The sequence below is a fragment of the Symphalangus syndactylus genome, chromosome 23, assembly GCF_028878055.3.
Source record: "Symphalangus syndactylus isolate Jambi chromosome 23, NHGRI_mSymSyn1-v2.1_pri, whole genome shotgun sequence".
Lineage (NCBI taxonomy): Eukaryota > Metazoa > Chordata > Mammalia > Primates > Hylobatidae > Symphalangus > Symphalangus syndactylus.
In genome coordinates this window covers 75,314,267-75,331,874 of record NC_072445.2, presented here as the reverse complement: position 1 = coordinate 75,331,874, position 17,608 = coordinate 75,314,267, and positions in this window count along the sequence as shown.

Here is a 17,608-nt window from a genome sequence, read left to right as displayed (position 1 = left end):
CTCTTAGCGCTCAGAATGTGCAATTGCAGTTTCTACAGAAAGAGTGTTTCAGAAAGGCTCAATCAAAAGTAAGGTTCAACTCTGTTAGTTGAATGCACAGAACAGAAAGTAGTTTCATACAATGCTTCTGTGTAGTTTATATTTGAACATATTCTTTTTTCCACTATTACCCACTTAGCGCTACGAATGTCCAGTTGCATTTTCTACAGACACAGTGTTTCAAAACTGCTCAATCAAAAGTATGGTTTAACTCTGTTAGCTGAATGCTCAGATCAGAAAGAAGTTTCACAGAATGCTTCTGTGTAGTTTATATTTGAATATATTCCTTTTTCCACTACTACTCTCTTAGCGCTCCAAATGTCCTGTTGCATTTTCTACAGAAAGAGTGTTCAGATCTGCTCAATCAAAAGTATGGTTTAACTCTGTTAGCTGAATGCACAGATCAGAAAGAAGTTTCACAGAATGATTCTGTGTAGTTTATATTTGGAGACATTCCTTTTTCCACTATTACCCTCTTAGCGCTCCGAATCTCCACTTGCATTTTCTACAGAAAGAGTGTTTCAGAACGGCTCAATCAAAACTAAGGTTCAACTCTTTTAGTTGAACAAACAGAACAGAAAGAAGTTTCACACAATTCTTCTGTGTAGTTTTTATTTGTAGACATTCTTTTTCCCAATATAGGCCTCTTAGCGCTCAGAATGTCCAATTGCAGTTTCTACAGAAAGAGTGTTTCAGAACGGCTCAATCAAAAGTAAGGTTCAACTCTGTTAGTTGAATGCACAGAACAGAAAGGAGTTTCATACAATGCTTCTGTGTAGTTTATATTTGAACATATTCTTTTTTCCACTATTACCCACTTAGCGCTACGAATGTCCAGTTGCATTTTCTACAGACAGAGTGTTTCAAAACTGCTCAATAAAAGTATGGTTTAACTCTGTTAGCTGAATGCTCAGATCAGAAAGAAGTTTCACAGAATGCTTCTGTGTAGTTTATATTTGAATATATTCCTTTTTCCACTACTACGCTCTTAGCGCTCGAAATGTCCAGTTGCATTTTCTACAGAAAGAGTGTTCAGATCTGCTCAATCAAAAGTATGGTTTAACTCTGTTAGCTGAATGCACAGATCAGAAAGAAGTTTCACCGAATGATTCTGTGTAGTTTATATTTGAAGACATTCCTTTTTCCACTATTACCCTCTTAGCGCTCCGAATCTCCACTTGCATTTTCTACAAAAAGAGTGTTTCATAACTGCTCAATCAAAAATATGTTTTATCTCTGTTAACTGAATTTACAGATCAGAAATAAGTTTCACAGAATGCATCTGTGTAGTTTTTATTTGAAGATATTCTTTTTCCCAATGTAGGCCTCTTAGCGCTTAGCATGTCCAATTGCAGTTTCTACAGAAAGAGTGTTTCAGAACGGCTCAATCAAAAGTAAGGTTCAACTCTGTTAGTTGAATGCACAGAACAGAAAGAATTTTCACAGAATGCTACTGTGTAGTTTATATTTGAATATATTCCTTTTTCCACTATTACCCTCTTAGTGCTCCGAATGTCCACTTCCATTTTCTACAGAAAGAGTGTTCAGAACTGCGCAATCAAAAGTATGGTTTAACTCTGTTAGCTTAATGAACATATCAGAAATAAGTTTCACACAATGCTTCTGTGTAGTTTTTATTTGAAGATATTATTTTTCCCAATAGATGCCTCTTAGCGCTCAGAATGTCCAATTGCAGTTTCTACAGAAAGAGTGTTTCAGAAAGGCTCAATCAAAAGTAAGGTTCAACTCTGTTAGTTGAATGCACAGAACAGAAAGAAGTTTCATACAATGCTTCTGTGTAGTTTATATTTGAACATATTCTTTTTTCCACTATTACCCACTTAGCGCTACGAATGTCCAGTTGCATTTTCTACAGACAGAGTGTTTCAAAACTGCTCAATCAAAAGTATGGTTTAACTCTGTTAGCTGAATGCTCAGATCAGAAAGAAGTTTCACAGAATGCTTCTGTGTAGTTTATATTTGAATATATTCCTTTTTCCACTACTACTCTCTTAGCGCTCCAAATGTCCAGTTGCATTTTCTACAGAAAGAGTGTTCAGATCTGCTCAATCAAAAGTATGGTTTAACTCTGTTAGCTGAATGCACAGATCAGAAAGAAGTTTCACAGAATGATTCTGTGTAGTTTATATTTGGAGACATTCCTTTTTCCACTATTACCCTCTTAGCGCTCCGAATCTCCACTTGCATTTTCTACAGAAAGTGTGTTTCAGAACGGCTCAATCAAAACTAAGGTTCAACTCTTTTAGTTGAACAAACAGAACAGAAAGAAGTTTCACACAATTCTTCTGTGTAGTTTTTATTTGTAGACATTCTTTTTCCCAATATAGGCCTCTTAGCGCTCAGAATGTCCAATTGCAGTTTCTACAGAAAGAGTGTTTCAGAACGGCTCAATCAAAAGTAAGGTTCAACTCTGTTAGTTGAATGCAGAGAACACAAAGAAGTTTCATACAATGCTTCTGTGTAGTTTATATTTGAACATATTCTTTTTTCCACTATTACCCACTTAGCGCTACGAATGTCCAGTTGCATTTTCTACAGACAGAGTGTTTCAAAACTGCTCAATCAAAAGTATGGTTTAACTCTGTTAGCTGAATGCTCAGATCAGAAAGAAGTTTCACAGAATGCTTCTGTGTAGTTTATATTTGAATATATTCCTTTTTCCACTACTACGCTCTTAGCGCTCGAAATGTCCAGTTGCATTTTCTACAGAAAGAGTGTTCAGATCTGCTCAATCAAAAGTATGGTTTAACTCTGTTAGCTGAATGCACAGATCAGAAAGAAGTTTCACCGAATGATTCTGTGTAGTTTATATTTGAAGACATTCCTTTTTCCACTATTACCCTTTAGCGCTCCGAATCTCCACTTGCATTTTCTACAAAAAGAGTGTTTCGTAACTGCTCAATCAAAAATAAGTTTTATCTCTGTTAACTGAATTTACAGATCAGAAATAAGTTTCACAGAATGCATCTGTGTAGTTTTTATTTGAAGATATTCTTTTTCCCAATTTAGGCCTCTTAGCGCTTAGCATGTCCAATTGCAGTTTCTACAGAAAGAGTGTTTCAGAACGGCTCAATCAAAAGTAAGGTTCAACTCTGTTAGTTGAATGCACAGAACAGAAAGAATTTTCACAGAATGCTACTGTGTAGTTTATATTTGAATATATTCCTTTTTCCACTATTACCCTCGTAGCGCTCCGAATGTCCACTTGCATTTTCTACAGAAAGAGTGTTCAGAACTGCGCAATCAAAAGTTTGGTTTAACTCTGTTAGCTTAATGAACATATCAGAAATAAGTTTCACACAATGCTTCTGTGTAGTTTTTATTTGAAGATTTTATTTTTCCCAATAGAGGCCTCTTAGCGCTCAGAATGTTCAATTGCAGTTTCTACAGAAAGAGTGTTTCAGAAAGGCTCAATCAAAAGTAAGGTTCAACTCTGTTAGTTGAATGCACAGAACAGAAAGAAGTTTCATACAATGCTTCTGTGTAGTTTATATTTGAACATATTCTTTTTTCCACTATTACCCACTTAGCGCTACGAATGTCCAGTTGCATTTTCTACAGACAGAGTGTTTCAAAACTGCTCAATCAAAAGTATGGTTTAACTCTGTTAGCTGAATGCTCAGATCAGAAAGAAGTTTCACAGAATGCTTCTGTGTAGTTTATATTTGAATATATTCCTTTTTCCACTACTACTCTCTTAGCGCTCCAAATGTCCAGTTGCATTTTCTACAGAAAGAGTGTTCAGATCTGCTCAATCAAAAGTATGGTTTAACTCTGTTAGCTGAATGCACAGATCAGAAAGAAGTTTCACAGAATGATTCTGTGTAGTTTATATTTGGAGACATTCCTTTTTCCACTATTACCCTCTTAGCGCTCCGAATCTCCACTTGCATTTTCTACAGAAAGAGTGTTTCAGAACGGCTCAATCAAAACTAAGGTTCAACTCTTTTAGTTGAACAAACAGAACAGAAAGAAGTTTCACACAATTCTTCTGTGTAGTTTTTATTTGTAGACATTCTTTTTCCCAATATAGGCCTCTTAGCGCTCAGAATGTCCAATTGCAGTTTCTACAGAAAGAGTGTTTCAGAACGGCTCAATCAAAAGTAAGGTTCAACTCTGTTAGTTGAATGCACAGAACAGAAAGGAGTTTCATACAATGCTTCTGTGTAGTTTATATTTGAACATATTCTTTTTTCCACTATTACCCACTTAGCGCTACGAATGTCCAGTTGCATTTTCTACAGACAGAGTGTTTCAAAACTGCTCAATCAAAAGTATGGTTTAACTCTGTTAGCTGAATGCTCAGATCAGAAAGAAGTTTCACAGAATGCTTCTGTGTAGTTTATATTTGAATATATTCCTTTTTCCACTACTACGCTCTTAGCGCTCGAAATGTCCAGTTGCATTTTCTACAGAAAGAGTGTTCAGATCTGCTCAATCAAAAGTATGGTTTAACACTGTTAGCTGAATGCACAGATCAGAAAGAAGTTTCACCGAATGATTCTGTGTAGTTTATATTTGAAGACATTCCTTTTTCCACTATTACCCTCTTAGCGCTCCGAATCTCCACTTGCATTTTCTACAAAAAGAGTGTTTCATAACTGCTCAATCAAAAATATGTTTTATCTCTGATAACTGAATTTAAAGATCAGAAATAAGTTTCACAGAATGCATCTGTGTAGTTTTTATTTGAAGATATTCTTTTTCCCAATGTAGGCCTCTTAGCGCTTAGCATGTCCAATTGCAGTTTCTACAGAAAGAGTGTTTCAGAACGGCTCAATCAAAAGTAAGGTTCAACTCTGTTAGTTGAATGCACAGAACAGAAAGAATTTTCACAGAATGCTACTGTGTAGTTTATATTTGAATATATTCCTTTTTCCACTATTACCCTCTTAGTGCTCCGAATGTCCACTTGCATTTTCTACAGAAAGAGTGTTCAGAACTTCGCAATCAAAAGTATGGTTTAACTCTGTTAGCTTAATGAACATATCAGAAATAAGTTTCACACAATGCTTCTGTGTAGTTTTTATTTGAAGATATTATTTTTCCCAATAGATGCCTCTTAGCGCTCAGAATGTCCAATTGCAGTTTCTACAGAAAGAGTGTTTCAGAAAGGCTCAATCAAAAGTAAGGTTCAACTCTGTTAGTTGAATGCACAGAACAGAAAGAAGTTTCATACAATGCTTCTGTGTAGTTTATATTTGAACATATTCTTTTTTCCACTATTACCCACTTAGCGCTACGAATGTCCAGTTGCATTTTCTACAGACAGAGTGTTTCAAAACTGCTCAATCAAAAGTATGGTTTAACTCTGTTAGCTGAATGCTCAGATCAGAAAGAAGTTTCACAGAATGCTTCTGTGTAGTTTATATTTGAATATATTCCTTTTTCCACTACTACTCTCTTAGCGCTCCAAATGTCCAGTTGCATTTTCTACAGAAAGAGTGTTCAGATCTGCTCAATCAAAAGTATGGTTTAACTCTGTTAGCTGAATGCACAGATCAGAAAGAAGTTTCACAGAATGATTCTGTGTAGTTTATATTTGGAGACATTCCTTTTTCCACTATTACCCTCTTAGCGCTCCGAATCTCCACTTGCATTTTCTACAGAAAGTGTGTTTCAGAACGGCTCAATCAAAACTAAGGTTCAACTCTTTTAGTTGAACAAACAGAACAGAAAGAAGTTTCACACAATTCTTCTGTGTAGTTTTTATTTGTAGACATTCTTTTTCCCAATATAGGCCTCTTAGCGCTCAGAATGTCCAATTGCAGTTTCTGCAGAAAGAGTGTTTCAGAACGGCTCAATCAAAAGTAAGGTTCAACTCTGTTAGTTGAATGCACAGAACACAAAGAAGTTTCATACAATGAGTCTGTGTAGTTCATATATGAACATATTCTTTTTTCCACTATTACCCACTTAGCGCTACGAATGTCCAGTTGCATTTTCTACAGACAGAGTGTTTCAAAACTGCTCAATCAAAAGTATGGTTTAACTCTGTTAGCTGAATGCTCAGATCAGAAAGAAGTTTCACAGAATGCTTCTGTGTAGTTTATATTTGAATATATTCCTTTTTCCACTACTACGCTCTTAGCGCTCGAAATGTCCAGTTGCATTTTCTACAGAAAGAGTGTTCAGATCTGCTCAATCAAAAGTATGGTTTAACTCTGTTAGCTGAATGCACAGATCAGAAAGAAGTTTCACCGAATGATTCTGTGTAGTTTATATTTGAAGACATTCCTTTTTCCACTATTACCCTTTAGCGTCCGAATCTCCACTTGCATTTTCTACAAAAAGAGTGTTTCATAACTGCTCAACCAAAAATAAGTTTTATCTCTGTTAACTGAATTTACAGATCAGAAATAAGTTTCACAGAATGCATCTGTGTAGTTTTTATTTGAAGATATTCTTTTTCCCAACGTAGGCCTCTTAACGCTTAGCATGTCCAATTGCAGTTTCTACAGAAAGAGTGTTTCAGAACGGCTCAATCAAAAGTAAGGTTCAACTCTGTTAGTTGAATGCACAGAACAGAAAGAATTTTCACAGAATGCTACTGTGTAGTTTATATTTGAATATATTCCTTTTTCCACTATTACCCTCTTAGCGCTCCGAATGTCCACTTGCATTTTCTACAGAAAGAGTGTTCAGAACTGCGCAATCAAAAGTATGGTTTAACTCTGTTAGCTTAATGAACATATCAGAAATAAGTTTCACACAATGCTTCTGTGTAGTTTTTATTTGAAGATTTTATTTTTCCCAATAGAGGCCTCTTAGCGCTCAGAATGTTCAATTGCAGTTTCTACAAAAAGAGTGTTTCAGAAAGGCTCAATCAAAGGTAAGGTTCAACTCTGTTAGTTGAATGCACAGAAGAGAAAGAAGTTTCATACAATGCTTCTGTGTAGTTTATATTTGAACATATTCTTTTTTCCACTATTACCCACTTAGCGCTACGAATGTCCAGTTGCATTTTCTACAGACAGAGTGTTTCAAAACTGCTCAATCAAAAGTATGGTTTAACTCTGTTAGCTGAATGCTCAGATCAGAAAGAAGTTTCACAGAATGCTTCTGTGTAGTTTATATTTGAATATATTCCTTTTTCCACTACTACTCTCTTAGCGCTCCAAATGTCCAGTTGCATTTTCTACAGAAAGAGAGTTCAGATCTGCTCAATCAAAAGTATGTTTTAACTCTGTTAGCTGAATGCACAGATCAGAAAGAAGTTTCACAGAATGATTCTGTGTAGTTTATATTTGGAGACATTCCTTTTTCCACTATTACCCTCTTAGCGCTCCGAATCTCCACTTGCATTTTCTACAGAAAGAGTGTTTCAGAACGGCTCAATCAAAACTAAGGTTCAACTCTTTTAGTTGAACAAACAGAACAGAAAGAAGTTTCACACAATTCTTCTGTGTAGTTTTTATTTGTAGACATTCTTTTTCCCAATATAGGCCTCTTAGCGCTCAGAATGTCCAATTGCAGTTTCTACAGAAAGAGTGTTTCAGAACGGCTCAATCAAAAGTAAGGTTCAACTCTGTTAGTTGAATGCAGAGAACACAAAGAAGTTTCATACAATGCTTCTGTGTAGTTTATATTTGAACATATTCTTTTTTCCACTATTACCCACTTAGCGCTACGAATGTCCAGTTGCATTTTCTACAGACAGAGTGTTTCAAAACTGCTCAATCAAAAGTATGGTTTAACTCTGTTAGCTGAATGCTCAGATCAGAAAGAAGTTTCACAGAATGCTTCTGTGTAGTTTATATTTGAATATATTCCTTTTTCCACTACTACGCTCTTAGCGCTCGAAATGTCCAGTTGCATTTTCTACAGAAAGAGTGTTCAGATCTGCTCAATCAAAAGTATGGTTTAACTCTGTTAGCTGAATGCACAGATCAGAAAGAAGTTTCACCGAATGATTCTGTGTAGTTTATATTTGAAGACATTCCTTTTTCCACTATTACCCTTTAGCGCTCCGAATCTCCACTTGCATTTTCTACAAAAAGAGTGTTTCATAACTGCTCAATCAAAAATAAGATTTATCTCTGTTAACTGAATTTACAGATCAGAAATAAGTTTCACAGAATGCATCTGTGTAGTTTTTATTTGAAGATATTCTTTTTCCCAATTTAGGCCTCTTAGCGCTTAGCATGTCCAATTGCAGTTTCTACAGAAAGAGTGTTTCAGAACGGCTCAATCAAAAGTAAGGTTCAACTCTGTTAGTTGAATGCACAGAACAGAAAGAATTTTCACAGAATGCTACTGTGTAGTTTATATTTGAATATATTCCTTTTTCCACTCTTACCCTCTTAGCGCTCCGAATGTCCACTTGCATTTTCTACAGAAAGAGTGTTCAGAACTGCGCAATCAAAAGTTTGGTTTAACTCTGTTAGCTTAATGAACATATCAGAAATAAGTTTCACACAATGCTTCTGTGTAGGTTTTATTTGAAGATTTTATTTTTCCCAATAGAGGCCTCTTAGCGCTCAGAATGTGCAATTGCAGTTTCTACAGAAAGAGTGTTTCAGAAAGGCTCAATCAAAAGTAAGGTTCAACTCTGTTAGTTGAATGCACAGAACAGAAAGTAGTTTCATACAATGCTTCTGTGTAGTTTATATTTGAACATATTCTTTTTTCCACTATTACCCACTTAGCGCTACGAATGTCCAGTTGCATTTTCTACAGACACAGTGTTTCAAAACTGCTCAATCAAAAGTATGGTTTAACTCTGTTAGCTGAATGCTCAGATCAGAAAGAAGTTTCACAGAATGCTTCTGTGTAGTTTATATTTGAATATATTCCTTTTTCCACTACTACGCTCTTAGCGCTCGAAATGTCCAGTTGCATTTTCTACAGAAAGAGTGTTCAGATCTGCTCAATCAAAAGTATGGTTTAACTCTGTTAGCTGAATGCACAGATCAGAAAGAAGTTTCACCGAATGATTCTGTGTAGTTTATATTTGAAGACATTCCTTTTTCCACTATTACCCCCTTAGCGCTCCGAATCTCCACTTGCATTTTCTACAAAAAGATTGTTTCATAACTGCTCAATCAAAAATATGTTTTATCTCTGTTAACTGAATTTACAGATCAGAAATAAGTTTCACAGAATGCATCTGTGTAGTTTTTATTTGAAGATATTCTTTTTCCCAATGTAGGCCTCTTAGCGCTTAGCATGTCCAATTGCAGTTTCTACAGAAAGAGTGTTTCAGAACGGCTCAATCAAAAGTAAGGTTCAACTCTGTTAGTTGAATGCACAGAACAGAAAGAATTTTCACAGAATGCTACTGTGTAGTTTATATTTGAATATATTCCTTTTTCCACTATTACCCTCTTAGTGCTCCGAATGTCCACTTGCATTTTCTACAGAAAGAGTGTTCAGAACTGCGCAATCAAAAGTATGGTTTAACTCTGTTAGCTTAATGAACATATCAGAAATAAGTTTCACACAATGCTTCTGTGTAGTTTTTATTTGAAGATATTATTTTTCCCAATAGATGCCTCTTAGCGCTCAGAATGTCCAATTGCAGTTTCTACAGAAAGAGTGTTTCAGAAAGGCTCAATCAAAAGTAAGGTTCAACTCTGTTAGTTGAATGCACAGAACAGAAAGAAGTTTCATACAATGCTTCTGTGTAGTTTATATTTGAACATATTCTTTTTTCCACTATTACCCACTTAGCGCTACGAATGTCCAGTTGCATTTTCTACAGACAGAGTGTTTCAAAACTGCTCAATCAAAAGTATGGTTTAACTCTGTTAGCTGAATGCTCAGATCAGAAAGAAGTTTCACAGAATGCTTCTGTGTAGTTTATATTTGAATATATTCCTTTTTCCACTACTACTCTCTTAGCGCTCCAAATGTCCAGTTGCATTTTCTACAGAAAGAGTGTTCAGATCTGCTCAATCAAAAGTATGGTTTAACTCTGTTAGCTGAATGCACAGATCAGAAAGAAGTTTCACAGAATGATTCTGTGTAGTTTATATTTGGAGACATTCCTTTTTCCACTATTACCCTCTTAGCGCTCCGAATCTCCACTTGCATTTTCTACAGAAAGTGTGTTTCAGAACGGCTCAATCAAAACTAAGGTTCAACTCTTTTAGTTGAACAAACAGAACAGAAAGAAGTTTCACACAATTCTTCTGTGTAGTTTTTATTTGTAGACATTCTTTTTCCCAATATAGGCCTCTTAGCGCTCAGAATGTCCAATTGCAGTTTCTGCAGAAAGAGTGTTTCAGAACGGCTCAATCAAAAGTAAGGTTCAACTCTGTTAGTTGAATGCACAGAACACAAAGAAGTTTCATACAATGCTTCTGTGTAGTTCATATATGAACATATTCTTTTTTCCACTATTACCCACTTAGCGCTACGAATGTCCAGTTGCATTTTCTACAGACAGAGTGTTTCAAAACTGCTCAATCAAAAGTATGGTTTAACTCTGTTAGCTGAATGCTCAGATCAGAAAGAAGTTTCACAGAATGCTTCTGTGTAGTTTATATTTGAATATATTCCTTTTTCCACTACTACGCTCTTAGCGCTCGAAATGTCCAGTTGCATTTTCTACAGAAAGAGTGTTCAGATCTGCTCAATCAAAAGTATGGTTTAACTCTGTTAGCTGAATGCACAGATCAGAAAGAAGTTTCACCGAATGATTCTGTGTAGTTTATATTTGAAGACATTCCTTTTTCCACTATTACCCTTTAGCGTCCGAATCTCCACTTGCATTTTCTACAAAAAGAGTGTTTCATAACTGCTCAACCAAAAATAAGTTTTATCTCTGTTAACTGAATTTACAGATCAGAAATAAGTTTCACAGAATGCATCTGTGTAGTTTTTATTTGAAGATATTCTTTTTCCCAACGTAGGCCTCTTAACGCTCAGCATGTCCAATTGCAGTTTCTACAGAAAGAGTGTTTCAGAACGGCTCAATCAAAAGTAAGGTTCAACTCTGTTAGTTGAATGCACAGAACAGAAAGAATTTTCACAGAATGCTACTGTGTAGTTTATATTTGAATATATTTCTTTTTCCACTATTACCCTCTTAGTGCTCCGAATGTCCACTTGCATTTTCTACAGAAAGAGTGTTCAGAACTGCGCAATCAAAAGTATGGTTTAACTCTGTTAGCTTAATGAACATATCAGAAATAAGTTTCACACAATGCTTCTGTGTAGTTTTTATTTGAAGATATTATTTTTCCCAATAGATGCCTCTTAGCGCTCAGAATGTCCAATTGCAGTTTCTACAGAAAGAGTGTTTCAGAAAGGCTCAATCAAAAGTAAGGTTCAACTCTGTTAGTTGAATGCACAGAACAGAAAGAAGTTTCATACAATGCTTCTGTGTAGTTTATATTTGAACATATTCTTTTTTCCACTATTACCCACTTAACGCTACGAATGTCCAGTTGCATTTTCTACAGACAGAGTGTTTCAAAACTGCTCAATCAAAAGTATGGTTTAACTCTGTTAGCTGAATGCTCAGATCAGAAAGAAGTTTCACAGAATGCTTCTGTGTAGTTTATATTTGAATATATTCCTTTTTCCACTACTACTCTCTTAGCGCTCCAAATGTCCAGTTGCATTTTCTACAGAAAGAGTGTTCAGATCTGCTCAATCAAAAGTATGGTTTAACTCTGTTAGCTGAATGCACAGATCAGAAAGAAGTTTCACAGAATGATTCTGTGTAGTTTATATTTGGAGACATTCCTTTTTCCACTATTACCCTCTTAGCGCTCCGAATCTCCACTTGCATTTTCTACAGAAAGTGTGTTTCAGAACGGCTCAATCAAAACTAAGGTTCAACTCTTTTAGTTGAACAAACAGAACAGAAAGAAGTTTCACACAATTCTTCTGTGTAGTTTTTATTTGTAGACATTCTTTTTCCCAATATAGGCCTCTTAGCGCTCAGAATGTCCAATTGCAGTTTCTGCAGAAAGAGTGTTTCAGAACGGCTCAATCAAAAGTAAGGTTCAACTCTGTTAGTTGAATGCACAGAACACAAAGAAGTTTCATACAATGCTTCTGTGTAGTTCATATATGAACATATTCTTTTTTCCACTATTACCCACTTAGCGCTACGAATGTCCAGTTGCATTTTCTACAGACAGAGTGTTTCAAAACTGCTCAATCAAAAGTATGGTTTAACTCTGTTAGCTGAATGCTCAGATCAGAAAGAAGTTTCACAGAATGCTTCTGTGTAGTTTATATTTGAATATATTCCTTTTTCCACTACTACGCTCTTAGCGCTCGAAATGTCCAGTTGCATTTTCTACAGAAAGAGTGTTCAGATCTGCTCAATCAAAAGTATGGTTTAACTCTGTTAGCTGAATGCACAGATCAGAAAGAAGTTTCACCGAATGATTCTGTGTAGTTTATATTTGAAGACATTCCTTTTTCCACTATTACCCTTTAGCGTCCGAATCTCCACTTGCATTTTCTACAAAAAGAGTGTTTCATAACTGCTCAACCAAAAATAAGTTTTATCTCTGTTAACTGAATTTACAGATCAGAAATAAGTTTCACAGAATGCATCTGTGTAGTTTTTATTTGAAGATATTCTTTTTCCCAACGTAGGCCTCTTAACGCTCAGCATGTCCAATTGCAGTTTCTACAGAAAGAGTGTTTCAGAACGGCTCAATCAAAAGTAAGGTTCAACTCTGTTAGTTGAATGCACAGAACAGAAAGAATTTTCACAGAATGCTACTGTGTAGTTTATATTTGAATATATTCCTTTTTCCACTATTACCCTCTTAGCGCTCCGAATGTCCACTTGCATTTTCTACAGAAAGAGTGTTCAGAACTGCGCAATCAAAAGTATGGTTTAACTCTGTTAGCTTAATGAACATATCAGAAATAAGTTTCACACAATGCTTCTGTGTAGTTTTTATTTGAATATATTCTTTTTCCCAATAGAGGCCTCTTAGCGCTCAGAATGTCCAATTGCAGTTTCTACAGAAAGAGTTTTTCAGAAAGGCTCAATCAAAAGTAAGGTTCAACTCTGTTAGTTGAATGCACAGAACAGAAAGAAGTTTCATACAATGCTTCTGTGTAGTTTATATTTGAACATATACTTTTTTCCACTATTACCCTCTTAGCGCTACGAATGTCCAGTTGCATTTTCTACAGACAGAGTGTTTCAAAACTGCTCAATCAAAAGTATGGTTTAACTCTGTTAGCTGAATGCTCAGATCAGAAAGAAGTTTCACAGAATGCTTCTGTGTAGTTTATATTTGAATATATTCCTTTTTCCACTACTACTCTCTTAGCGCTCCAAATGTCCAGTTGCATTTTCTACAGAAAGACTGTTCAGATCTGCTCAATCAAAAGTATGGTTTAACTCTGTTAGCTGAATGCACAGATCAGAAAGAAGTTTCACAGAATGATTCTGTGTAGTTTATATTTGGAGACATTCCTTTTTCCACTATTACCCTCTTAGCGCTCCGAATCTCTACTTGCATTTTCTACAGAAAGTGTGTTTCAGAACGGCTCAATCAAAACTAAGGTTCAACTCTTTTAGTTGAACAAACAGAACAGAAAGAAGTTTCACACAATTCTTCTGTGTAGTTTTTATTTGTAGACATTCTTTTTCCCAATATAGGCCTCTTAGCGCTCAGAATGTCCAATTGCAGTTTCTACAGAAAGAGTGTTTCAGAACTTCTCAATCAAAAGTAAGGTTCAACTCTGTTAGTTGAATGCACAGAACACAAAGAAGTTTCATACAATGCTTCTGTGTAGTTCATATTTGAACATATTCTTTTTTCCACTATTACCCACTTAGCGCTAAGAATGTCCAGTTGCATTTTCTACAGACAGAGTGTTTCAAAACTGCTCAATCAAAAGTATGGTTTAACTCTGTTAGCTGAATGCTCAGATCAGAAAGAAGTTTCACAGAATGCTTCTGTGTAGTTTATATTTGAATATATTCCTTTATCCACTACTACGCTCTTAGCGCTCCAAATGTCCAGTTGCATTTTCTACAGAAAGAGTGTTCAGATCTGCTCAATCAAAAGTATGGTTTAACTCTGTTAGCTGAATGCACAGATCAGAAAGAAGTTTCACCGAATGATTCTGTGTAGTTTATATTTGAAGACATTCCTTTTTCCACTATTACCCCCTTAGCGCTCCGAATCTCCACTTGCATTTTCTACAAAAAGAGTGTTTCATAACTGCTCAATCAAAAATAGGTTTTATCTCTGTTAACTGAATTTACAGATCAGAAATAAGTTTCACAGAATGCATCTGTGTAGTTTTTATTTGAAGATATTCTTTTTCCCAATGTAGGCCTCTTAGCGCTTAGCATGTCCAATTGCAGTTTCTACAGAAAGAGTGTTTCAGAACGGCTCAATCAAAAGTAAGGTTCAACTCTGTTAGTTGAATGCACAGAACAGAAAGAATTTTCACAGAATGCTACTGTGTAGTTTATATTTGAATATATTCCTTTTTCCACTATTACCCTCTTAGCGCTCCGAATGTCCACTTGCATTTTCTACAGAAAGAGTGTTCAGAACTGCGCAATCAAAAGTATGGTTTAACTCTGTTAGCTTAATGAACATATCAGAAATAAGTTTCACACAATGCTTCTGTGTAGTTTTTATTTGAAGATATTATTTTTCCCAATAGAGGCCTCTTAGCGCTCAGAATGGCCAATTGCAGTTTCTACAGAAAGAGTGTTTCAGAAAGGCTCAATCAAATGTAAGGTTCAACTCTGTTAGTTGAATGCACAGAACAGAAAGAAGTTTCATACAATGCTTCTGTGTAGTTTATATTTGAACATATTCTTTTTTCCACTATTACCCACTTAGCGCTACGAATGTCCAGTTGCATTTTCTACAGACAGAGTGTTTCAAAACTGCTCAATCAAAAGTATGGTTTAACTCTGTTAGCTGAATGCTCAGATCAGAAAGAAGTTTCACACAATGCTTCTGTGTAGTTTATATTTGAATATATTCCTTTTTCCACTACTACTCTCTTAGCGCTCCAAATGTCCAGTTGCATTTTCTACAGAAAGAGTGTTCAGATCTGCTCAATCAAAAGTATGGTTTAACTCTGTTAGCTGAATGCACAGATCAGAAAGAAGTTTCACAGAATGATTCTGTGTAGTTTATATTTGGAGACATTCCTTTTTCCACTATTACCCTCTTAGCGCTCCGAATCTCCACTTGCATTTTCTACAGAAAGTGAGTTTCAGAACGGCTCAATCAAAACTAAGGTTCAACTCTTTTAGTTGAACAAACAGAACAGAAAGAAGTTTCACACAATTCTTCTGTGTAGTTTTTATTTGTAGACATTCTTTTTCCCAATATAGGCCTCTTAGCGCTCAGAATGTCCAATTGCAGTTTCTACAGAAAGAGTGTTTCAGAACGGCTCAATCAAAAGTAAGGTTCAACTCTGTTAGTTGAATGCACAGAACACAAAGAAGTTTCATACAATGCTTCTGTGTAGTTCATATTTGAACATATTCTTTTTTCCACTATTACCCACTTAGCGCTAAGAATGTCCAGTTGCATTTTCTACAGACAGAGTGTTTCAAAACTGCTCAATCAAAAGTATGGTTTAACTCTGTTAGCTGAATGCTCAGATCAGAAATAAGTTTCACAGAATGCTTCTGTGTAGTTTATATTTGAATATATTCCTTTATCCACTACTACGCTCTTAGCGCTCCAAATGTCCAGTTGTATTTTCTACAGAAAGAGTGTTCAGATCTGCTCAATCAAAAGTATGGTTTAACTCTGTTAGCTGAATGCACAGATCAGAAAGAAGTTTCACCGAATGATTCTGTGTAGTTTATATTTGAAGACATTCCTTTTTCCACTATTACCCCCTTAGCGCTCCGAATCTCCACTTGCATTTTCTACAAAAAGAGTGTTTCATAACTGCTCAATCAAAAATATGTTTTATCTCTGTTAACTGAATTTACAGATCAGAAATAAGTTTCACAGAATGCATCTGTGTAGTTTTTATTTGAAGATATTCTTTTTCCCAATGTAGGCCTCTTAGCGCTTAGCATGTCCAATTGCAGTTTCTACAGAAAGAGTGTTTCAGAACGGCTCAATCAAAAGTAAGGTTCAACTCTGTTAGTTGAATGCACAGAACAGAAAGAATTTTCACAGAATGCTACTGTGTAGTTTATATTTGAATATATTCCTTTTTCCACTATTACCCTCTTAGCGCTCCGAATGTCCACTTGCGTTTTCTACAGAAAGAGTGTTCAGAACTGCGCAATCAAAAGTATGGTTTAACTCTGTTAGCTTAATGAACATATCAGAAATAAGTTTCACACAATGCTTCGGTGTAGTTTTTATTTGAAGATATTATTTTTCCCAATAGAGGCCTCTTAGCGCTCAGAATGTCCAATTGCAGTTTCTACAGAAAGAGTGTTTTAGAAAGGCTCAATCAAAAGTAAGGTTCAACTCTGTTAGTTGAATGCACAGAACAGAAAGAAGTTTCATACAATGCTTCTGTGTAGTTTATATTTGAACATATTCTTTTTTCCACTATTACCCACTTAGCGCTACGAATGTCCAGTTGCATTTTCTACAGACAGAGTGTTTCAAAACTGCTCAATCAAAAGTATGGTTTAACTCTGTTAGCTGAATGCTCAGATCAGAAAGAAGTTTCACAGAATGCTTCTGTGTAGTTTATATTTGAATATATTCCTTTTTCCACTACTACTCTCTTAGCGCTCCAAATGTCCAGTTGCATTTTCTACAGAAAGAGTGTTCAGATCTGCTCAATCAAAAGTATGGTTTAACTCTGTTAGCTGAATGCACAGATCAGAAAGAAGTTTCACAGAATGATTCTGTGTAGTTTATATTTGGAGACATTCCTTTTTCCACTATTACCCTCTTAGCGCTCCGAATCTCCACTTGCATTTTCTACAGAAAGTGTGTTTCAGAACGGCTCAATCAAAACTAAGGTTCAACCCTTTTAGTTGAACAAACAGAACAGAAAGAAGTTTCACACAATTCTTCTGTGTAGTTTTTATTTGTAGACATTCTTTTTCCCAATATAGGCCTCTTAGCGCTCAGAATGTCCAATTGCAGTTTCTGCAGAAAGAGTGTTTCAGAACGGCTCAATCAAAAGTAAGGTTCAACTCTGTTAGTTGAATGCACAGAACACAAAGAAGTTTCATACAATGCTTCTGTGTAGTTCATATTTGAACATATTCTTTTTTCCACTATTACCCACTTAGCGCTACGAATGTCCAGTTGCATTTTCTACAGACAGAGTGTTTCAAAACTGCTCAATCAAAAGTATGGTTTACCTCTGTTAGCTGAATGCTCAGATCAGAAAGAAGTTTCACAGAATGCTTCTGTGTAGTTTATATTTGAATATATTCCTTTATCCACTACTACGCTCTTAGCACTCCAAATGTCCAGTTGCATTTTCTACAGAAAGAGTGTTCAGATCTGCTCAATCAAAAGTATGGTTTAACTCTGTTAGCTGAATGCACAGATCAGAAAGAAGTTTCACCGAATTATTCTGTGTAGTTTATATTTGAAGACATTCCTTTTTCCACTATTACCCTCTTAGCGCTCCGAATCTCCACTTGCATTTTCTA